We start from the raw sequence: 10,924 nt of genomic DNA on the forward strand, positions 1-10,924 counted from the left end.
AGTTGTCGAGTGAAAATGTGTTTGAAAAATAAAAAACGTTGTCTACATATAAATATTCAGTGTAGGAAAGGTTGCTGATGACATGCTGATAACTTACTGGGAAGTTTAATGACTGAGAAACTACTCATGAATACAAAATCTCACCACATTTCTCAAAAATGTTAGTTTCTGAGTCATTTTCATGACTTTGTAACCTCTTTGTTTTTATGATTTAATTTACTGTTAAGATAACCACTGAAATTTAAGTAATTTGATCATGCATGTCAGTGAAGCCTTAAGTCAATTTAGAGTTGTGTCATCAAAGAGATGGATCTCAGGCAGCAGAGCGCAGCTGCTTAACCTGTGCTGCTAGCTGCCTTGGTGACTTTCTCCAACAGAAGCAAAATACACAATATTTCTAATTACCTTGCATTGCTTGGGGATCATCTTGCAAGCCGTTGCTGCACATCACTGCATAGAGTTGAACTCAGCTTTAGGGAAATTGTCTCATGCCTTTCCATTAAAGTGTCGTAAAAGAAGAGATTATCAGCTTTAATAGATGAAAAATATATATTTTTTTAAATATCTATCTATCTATATATATCTATATAGCCTGAGTGCTACAAATGGTAGCACTTTTCCCATAAGAGGAGAAATGCAGGTCCCAAATGCAGACTGAAACTATAAAGGAAGACAGGTGACGGTAATATGCAAACTTTTATTCAAAACAAAACTGAAAGTGGTGCAGTGGCAGGAGGTCCTGAGGACAAATGAATCTGAAACAAAAGGAAGAGAGATATCAAGCTTGGAACAAGGTGAGACAGAACAATAAAAATAGGCACTGAATGAAACAAGCCAGGGAGTATGTATAGAGGGCTTTAATTAAAAACTAAGGATAGTTGTAGTAACTGGCTGATTGAAGCCGGGTGTAGAGGAAGAGTACAAACCAAGACCAAGTGAAAAAGCTGAAAGAACAGACAGAGGAATAAAACAATACAGGACATTGAACAAAACAAAAAAACAAACTAAAAAAAACATCATGAACTTAACCAAGCCTGACACAGAAATCATGGAAATCAGAAAGACTAAATTACATTAAAACAGAACCAACAACATAGCAAAACCCACAGGCTGTGATTGCTTTCTATAATTTAGTTTAAAACTTTACTTTTCCCATACAGTCTCCATTTCATGGCTTTTTGGGTTTCATGTCCTGCCCTCCCTGCAAAACACACAAAACATGGTCCAGGCATGAGGAATAGCCTCCTGATTCATATTTTGGAATTATCTTACAGAGTGTTTAAAAAAAAAAAACCTAGTTTAGCAGTTATGCACATGTACACACACACAAAGTCTATAAAGTTGTGATGATTATCAGAATCCCACATACTGCTGAGTGAAAATTGTATTTATGCCGTTTATGTTCAGTACTTAAGCTTAGCTTTTCATCTGGAAGTCTAATCAGGTAGCAAAATAAATACTCTTTGTTGTAGTTAGAATTTAACTGAGACTTAAATCCAAACATTGTAATCAACAAATTCGAGAGATTGTGAAAATGGAAACTGATTGAAGTTGTTATTCCTGCTTATCTTCTTTTCCATGTAGTTTTAAAATAAACTATTTCATTATCAAACAACACAGGCTTGTTAATTGACCTTGCTTTGCAGGAAACATATTTAGGCACATTTGTAAATGAAAAGAAAAATATCTTTAATCTGTAAGAATAATAATCTCTGTTTGGTTACTACTGGGAGGCTTTATTACATAAAAGTTGCAAATGAGAAAATTCATTTTCAGAAATTAAATTAATATGGCAAACAGTGTAGGCATTTCTGAATCCCTTCAGGAGATGTCATCTGTCATAAACTTTTTCTAATTTTGCAACTCAATCTCTTGACAGAGCATACAATAGTTGGGTTGATTCACAATGCAAAACACTGTAGTATCGCAGGAAAGTCTCCACAACTGCACAACTATTTTCCAGTTTACGTCTTGATGGCTCAGTCAGCATCTGCATGCATGAAACATAACAACATTAATGCTTGGCATCTTGCATTGTATGTTACCACCTTGCGTTCCACGCTTCGTTCCACATTTGATAATGTTGATTCTCCCCCCAAAAAGGATGGGCAAAGGCGCTAATTTTCAGATTTCTATGGAACACACCATAAGTTTGTGACCTAGCCTGCAAAATGTTTTCACCTCTACTTAATTTTCACTGACAAGTGGTGAGGGACAAGAGCTAAACATGCACAGATGTTACAAAAATTACATGATAAGAGTTTGAAAAATATACACTGTTACGCCTGGCATAGTTACAACCATTGATTACGCTTGAATTATGCAATCATTATCATGATATAGTGATGGATAAACATCAGCCTCATTGGAAAACGTGAATTGCACATTTTCTGGTGAGACTAGACTGAATTGAAGCATAAATGTGGAGTGTTTATGATAGCAGGAGAGCTGGAAGACATACATTTAGGTCTAAAATTGGATGATAGGTTGATTGAAAACACTAAAATCTAAACAAAGAGTATTGAACTCATGCACAATTTGTAATGATTCAGACACCAGAGGCAAATTTTCCACATACACTCCCCGCCTCCCAGGAAGAGAACCCTGTCACAGCAATAAACATTGAATTTGTGGCTGCACCTTGCTGCTCCTGTATCTTGTAATGTGAAGGAAGGGAAATAACAGATGTGCTAAGCTGACCTTTCATATGTAAATATAGTCTAAAATGTGTTGAGCTTTTGCCATCATTTAGTGGAGGAAATTCTTTTTTGTTGATTTTTATATCTAGCTTCTAAAAGGAGAAAAAGAAACTTTTTGGATGCATATCTTCCTCAGCTTGTCATTAGACAACAGTTAACCTCAGTTACTTTTGTAGGTTTTTTGTGCAGATAAAGAGAGCTGAGCTTTATAAAGATGTCTCTTGATAAGCTGTGGAGAATATACTTAAATAATCACAACTTCTTGAAGTTTCAAGGTAAACATTGTTTCTCCCCAACACATCATTCAAGTGGTGTCATTGAGGTGCAGATAGGATGGATTTATCTGCTGAGATTATCTGTGTCTTTCAAGCCAAGAAACAGCTGAATTTCACTGGGGAATAAAGCAGGGCTTAAGTTTTAAACTTGTGTTTTCATGTGTAGCTGACACCATTCATGAGGATCACATGAACTTTTCCAAATGAGACTAGGGAAAAGCTAATTTTCTTTCAAAACTAAATCGTCTATTACTTCTCTGATTCTCTGTGTTGTCAAAAGCTGAGGCTATTTGACAACACAGCAAGTGATATGAAAAATAAATAGCCACCTAAGGAGGCGTTTTTCTTTCTTCATGTAAAATAATGAGCGTTCTCAAGGATATTATTCTTTTAAACATGGCCTGGGGATGCTAGTCTTCAGGACACAAAGAGTCTCTGCTTTTTTTTCATTTGAGACTCTTAAAGAGTATAATTTCTCTCGAAATGTCAAATTCTGTTCTGTTGTTCAAACAACAAGAGCAACAAATTGATTCACATCCTGCGGCTACGAAACACAAAATCTGATTAGAAGTGTCTGTACACAACTGTAAATGTTGCTGGATAAGAATGCTGAAAAGGACTTTGTAGTATAAAGTAAATACTGAAAATTCTCCACAAATGAGCAACAACAGAGTCACACTAGAGGACCTAAAAATTCCAAAACTGACCATTTGGTTTGAATAATGATGGTGGTGAGTACAGAAATCTTATCTTTAAATAATTTTTAGAAGTACCTCCCTCATATTTTTCAACTGAGAACTATATAGCAGATAATGACGATTCGATAAAGAAGTGGCATCATGCTACGATTTCATCTCTGTATGATAAACATATATATATATATTTATTTTTCTATTCTAATACATTTATTTTGAAGAGATAGCAGCACATGCAGGTTCAGTAGTAGGTAAGAAGAAATCAACAAAATTTCCATAGGTGGGATTGTCACAGCGCGATACGCGTTTGGCACAGAAACTCGATTCAAACGCTAAAACTACTGCCTCACGTGTGTGACTACTATGACTTCTTCTCAGATGTACATTCTACCATTTACAATTTATCTGAGAAAAAACCCACTGAACATTACACTGAATTGGTGTTATGTTCAGAGCCAGAGTGTTACTGAAATTCAACAGATTAGGGAAAGCAAAAAAGTAAATGAAAATTTAAGAACATTGGGCCTCATGCAAGAACATTTTCGTATTTTTATTCTAAATTTCTCTTTACTTTTTTCGTAAGAAGGTCTCTACGAACATGCCACGTCAGATTCAACAAACGCTCTTAACTTTTGAAAAAGTGTGTAAACGACCTGCGTAAATGATGAATGCCACCCGTGCGCATTTAAGTACCCATGCACGAAGATATTAAATTTGCATACTCCACGCCCAAAATAGTACCATTTAAGGCTACGCTTCCTCTACTCCTGTGTTGAGTGTTGAGTGTTGAGTCATGAGAATGGCATCAAGGCACGAAACGAACAACTTTACAGACTCTGAGATTGGAGTTCTGCTTTCAGAGATCCAAAAAGGAAAATCTGTCATTTTTAGCAGTGTCAGCAGTAGAATTACAGGAACTGCTAAAGCGAAGAAAGCAATTACGAGTGCTGTTAATTCCGTATAGTTCGTAATGTCACCGAAATAAAGAAGAAATGGTTTGACATGAAAATGGCTTAAAAGTTTTTTAAAAAACATCTTGGTGTGGGCAGGCGCTCAATGACTGTAACTAAAACTGTGCAATCAGTTGTTGCCTCATCATGATGGCACTTTGATGGGGTGGTCCATGGGGGTCTTCTGGCACAACACCTTCTGGTCTGCCTGTGCTAGTTCAGTTAGTGGGAGACCCTCATTCATGGCAATATTGTGCAAAACGCAACATGCCTTCTACAGAGCAGTCTTGTCAGAATGATACCAATAGTCAGGTGTCCCTTCTGTCCCTTTCCTGCTTACACAGTTACAACTTATTAGCCTGAAGGATTAAAGATAACATGTTATTCCTCTTTTTAAAAGATACGACATATCTTTATATCCTCAGAATCAAGTGTTAGCTAAGACACAGATATGGTACATTCTAACATAACTGATTTCAACTGTGTTTATTGGGGAAAATAATTATTTTTCAGTGTCTTTAGCTTTAAATTCATCAGTTAATCTTTCAGGAAAAGTTCAGAATTTGAGAGATAAGCCACCAATGGGATGAGCAGAGCACATGCTTTTTGTCATGCACTTTGCCTACTTTCTCTCAGAGACGTTTTTGAATATTAATGGAGACAAAATCAGACAAAAACTTCTGGTGCCATGGATCCGTTTACCAGTTGGGGAGTGGGAATAATCTTGTTTAGATATCACAACTGATTGGAAATCTTTTGAAAGACACTGCTTTGGGTGAAGTAAACAAAAGAAAAGACAGATCTGTCTTTCACAACCTGATATGTCAAAGGAGGCACATTTTCAGTTTTTCCAAAAGTTCTTGGCAAAACAAACAGACAAACCGTATTTGTTGCCCTCGGTTTGGATTGATTATTTTTTCACATTTTGTATTCTCTATAGCCACTCAGGGGACAAAAACAAAGGACAAATTAATTTGCACAATGTCCCACTTTAACTCTGTCTGTGAAACCTCACATAGAATTTGAGAAACAAGTTCCTTGAAATATTTCATAACTGCCATGAAATTATTTTTATTAAATCTTAATAGAACTAGAAGATTATCTTCATGGGGCTTTTATACATAAAACCATTTCTCTCTTCTTAGCCTTTCTAAATGCAGTGCATGAGAGCCTTTAAGACATCATGTTCCCTTACAGGTAATGACACACAATCCATTCTGAAAAATGGCAAACGTGTCTTTTTTTTCTAAATAGCCTTTTGAGTTCAATAGGTTACCTCTTATTCTTTTATCCTTTTCTATTAACTTTCTTCAAGGAATTGAATTCAATCTGACCTTAGAATGACTGAAAGCAAAAGAGACCTGATAATAATCTTAAATCCAATGGTGATATATCTGTAGATGTCTAATGTGCACACTCACACTCAGAGTCTGGAGTTTAAATGTTTAAATGTGAACTCTACGAAGGACAAATATTTGACCCAAACAGAATTTTGTGGTCTAGATCAATACAAATTTTGAATTTCCCCTTAATTATACAAAACAAAATGTCCATTTGTCTATGACATACTAACAATTTGTAATCTTTTCAATCTCTATTAATCTTTTGAAGTGTTTTAAGAGAGAAGTTAGAAAAGTGGAATTAACTCATAATTGAATATTGTTTCTAAACTACTGTGTAAAAACAACTTGACTCATAACTCATAACATTGAACAATTGGGTAACCCCATTAATTTGTGTTGGTAAGACTAGTTGAGTTAAGAGTGTATATTTTCAATTCAAAGGAGGACCCAAACCAAAGCACTCATAACTGAAGCCGGTGCAACTAAACCAAAATCCAGCTGAGCAATAATTCAGAAAACAAGTTAAGGCTGGATACTATACAGCAACAAGGTTAAAATCATGACTGCTGACAACTTGACATGGTGAGCGTGGGCATGGAACACAATGAGCAGACGCACAGGGGAAAACGAAGGCAAGATAAATAGACAAACTCTCAACACTTGGAGATCGAAACAAGCCTACATTTAAACACATAGTGGGGTGAAACAGAGGGAAGACCACACAAACAAATAAAGTCAGGGCATGAAGCAAACATTGACAAGGAATCCTTTAAAAAAGCTTACATGTGAAGCAATATTTACCTTTTAATGATCAGGCACTCTCAACATTTGACTGAGATCTGGGAAAGGTTGTGATCTTTTTTGGTTCAGAAACCATACACACCCACAGAAGACTGACGATACCTTTGATGCCACAGACTCACCATCCAACACTGCCTTAATTTTCTCAAAACATAGCTCTGAACTGAAAACCAGATAGCTATCATATAATCTTCACAATGCAAATGTGGAATAATTCAATACAGTTTCAACATAATTCTGAGGAAACAGGATTGTAGCAAATGCTGCCTAGTGCAATTAGTAATAGTTATTACAGTATTATTATATAGTAATATATATTTTAATAATTTCCTACGCTGTCATACTGACAGCATCCGTTACAGCTTCCCATCTTTTTCTTGTGATCAGTGCCACCCCATGTACATTTTCAACTCCTTCAAAGATTTTAAGGATTTTCTTTTTGTGTCATATCTGTTTATTTAATTTCTGTCTCCACACAACCCAAAAACACTGGTGATTGAGCCAGTTTAGATCAAAATCAGCAGAGACACATGGATTGTATTCATTAACAGATAGATGCATTTCATTAGCCACAGGCTGTTTGATTTAAAAAAATTTAAATATGTGACATGGCTAATCTGTACTGTGTTGCAATACAGTTAACTAAAAAAAAAGTTAAAAGAATCTGCAATTCCATAATTATCTGGTGGAATGTTGCATGATGTGATGAAGTCACTTACATTTCTTGTTATTCATACAAATATTTTTCCATGTGAGCTTGCTGTTATTCAAATAACGCAAACACCCCAAAATAAGTCTGTTTCTGATTATGTTTCATTCACATGATGCCAATAGGTCACAGTCGGTATAATGATGATTATGATGAAATGATCACATATAATGGACAATATCCTGAACTGAGTTAAATTTCACCCTTGTAATTAACACACAAATCATATTAAGATATGACATTTGAAAATAGATTCATAATGAAACATGTATTCTTTGTGTGCTGAAAAATGTGCGGAAACATGATTAAATACTGACTCATGTACATTAAAGATGTGACAATTCTAGCTTGTGTGCCAGAGTGAGTGCATTCCTTTCCAGCCATTTCAGTGAGGCAGGGAAAGAGTGAGGATGGTATTGATGTGGTCTTATTAAAGGAAAGCCAACAGTTTGATCAAATTTTCCCCTGTATACCCCTGTGTTTGCTCTGAATTTCCCTGGTGAGGAGTATTAACAATGGACACATGCACATTTACACAGAAGCACACGTGCAATGAGCTTGGAAGAAACACTTTATTCTCTCATTAATATGTGTTCTGACAGAGAACCTTAAGCCATAATGTTCTGAGATTTATTTCTGCTGGACGACATAATTTGTTTAATACCACAAAGTAGCACCCCAATATGACTTTTTTTATGGGAGCAAACTTCAACAACACAGACACCATCACCTCTTTCATTTCTGCATGTAAGAAATTTCAATGTGGAGATTTACTGAAGTAATCATCACAAAGCATCTTGCAATATGAGTGCTAAAGGGTGCAATGTTCCTCTTGAAAGCAGCTTAACCCAATTACCTGTTCACTAAAGCTTATCTATTTTCGAACATCTGATTGCAGATTCTATTAAGAAGTGATGCAAACCCTGAGTGTAAGAGTGTCTGTAATTTACGGTCATATACTGTACAACCTCATGCTTACTCTTAGTATGACTAAAGTATTCACTGCCAAGCAGATTCATTCAGTAGAGTAAACATTTCCTTTAGTAATTCTAATTGTGTTTTGCTTAGTTCTTACAAGCTTTGCTCAAGACACACAAACTAAAGTAAACAGGTCCTTGTGGATGTTGTTGATGCCCATACTTCAATGCACCAATTGAATAACTCAATTAAGTACTAATGTCTTTGAAGAAGTGGAGGCTGGATGGTGTTACTGCAAAAGAGCTTTTTACACTATTTAGCTTGCTTTTTTGAGGTTTAAAAATGAAAAACCCAAACCTGTCTGTAACTGTGAGGCACATTGGTTATTTACAGACAGTATGGACAGATGCATTTCAAAGCATAAAAATCATCTGGACTAGTTACTCTTATTTATCTTCAACTGTTTTAATATTTTAAGTCAAATACATTTTTCTGTAGCAGTGGCACATAGATGTGTTAAAACTACAATTACCAGCTCAGTAGCGAGTATAAAATAATTTCACATAATTTATAAATACCACGACCGTCACTCTGAGCACCGTTAATCTTTAGTTTGACCAGTAGAAAGATCACTGACATGTACTGTCAACCTTTAGACTTACAATTATTGCCTTGTAAACATACACACACGCACACACAAGAGCATGGCTGTTTCATTATCACACTGGAAGGCTCAAGGCTTTTCCTCTTTGTTTAATGAAGTGAAATGTGTAGCAGATAAAAAGAAACTGAGCTTACCATGGCTACTGAGTATGATAAATAATTAGATATCAAAGAGTGTGATTACCATAAATACAACTTTTTGCAATCACCAATAAAGATTACCTCAGATTCCATAAACTGCTGTGTAAAGCTTCTGTAACTGAGAAAACACAACTCTCTTTTAAAAGAGCTCTTTGTAGAAATGATGTTTATGTAAAAATCAAAACTTGAACTACAGATAAACAGAATAAGAAAAAAACAGAACTTTTGGAGAACAGAACAGTAAAAAGGGAAAAAATTGGGAAGGCAGCTTATGTCGCAGCTATAACTTTTCTTAGCTGATTTTTTTGACCGTGCCTTACTGTGTCTAAGCTCATATTGATGTGGTGTGAAGCCACCCTTGTTTGGTTTGTTTGAACTACCAAAGAGGAACATCAGCAGATTAACAAAGATGGGGTTTTTTTGTGTCGATAACCCACATGTGAAAAGGCTAGGGGGTTAAAATGCTTGACACCATGATTGTGGTAAAAACAAGCTAATTGTATTATGTAAATTGTCCACATATAAAGGTAGCTGTATTATCATGACCTGCACAGAATCATTGGTAAGTTCAAAATTAGTGTTTGCTTTTCTTAATTTTAGTAGCAGTTACAATTACAATTTTCCCATTAAAACCTGCTAAAGCTTATGTAGACTTCTTGTCTTGATGAATGAGTGGAAAACTGTGTATCTACCTGAAATACTGAGTATATGGCTGAGTCATGTAGTGCTCAGTGAAGACAGGATAAATATATAAATGCATCTTTCCACACAGTAACTTTAATATTTTTTATATAAATAGCTGGTCAGATTTGTTAAATCAGTAGCCATTAACTCAAGATGTTTGCAAAGAACAGAACTGCCGTAATGCTGATGTGTGCTGAAAAACAATCCATTACGTCCACTGCTTAAGAGAAAAGTAATAAAGAAAGTTGAAGAAACCAGCACACTGATTTGACTGAAGTGAAATAGTAATAAGTTTTACTAGTCAAAACTACAGATAGTTGAACTATTGGTGATTATTTATTCACTTTCCTCCACAACTTAAAAAGAAGAAAAAAAAAATCAGTTGTCTGGTTTTGGACATGAAACTCCCAGGCTCAAAAAATTGGTCCCACTCTGGTCCTGCTTCTGCTGCAGTCTGTCTGGTATACAGATGGTGTGGCAGTGTGTCTTGTTACAGATACAGAGATGCAAACAACACCTAGTGTGGCTCAGCCAAAAAATAATCCAGCAGCTGATTTACACTTTCGTTAAACACAAGAGGCCTTTCAGCTGTAGCTTCAACAAACTCTGGGATCTTAACATGCATTTACTCCTTCGAGCTACAGCTTCTGATGCAAAGACTACCAGCATTACACTGGAGAGTTAACAACAATGCGTTGAGGCACTGTGCCCCACCTAACAACAGATCAATATTTGTGGGTTAAAGTGTAAAGTGTGATTAATGTATCAGTTCTCGAATACGGACAGCTCCCAGTGGTGATTCTGAATGCCTGTTAATGTCATAGATCTATTTCTGGAAAGTTATTAGCATTTCCATAATTCTGCAGGGGATGGACCAGAATGAACGCTGTTCTCTTTTGATACTGTACATAAATATTCACAAAGAACAGACTCTCATTGACATTCAACAAGGAAAAGGTTTCAGCTCCACGCTGTGACAAAGCTTGATTTGCAATGATGTTAGTTTTCTGTGTGCGGATACGCCACATTATACGCTTTCTTTGTGT

The sequence above is a fragment of the Leuresthes tenuis genome, unplaced genomic scaffold, assembly GCF_036924035.1.
Source record: "Leuresthes tenuis unplaced genomic scaffold, fLeuTen1.0.hap1 SCAF_11, whole genome shotgun sequence".
NCBI classification, from domain to species: Eukaryota; Metazoa; Chordata; class Actinopteri; order Atheriniformes; family Atherinopsidae; genus Leuresthes; species Leuresthes tenuis.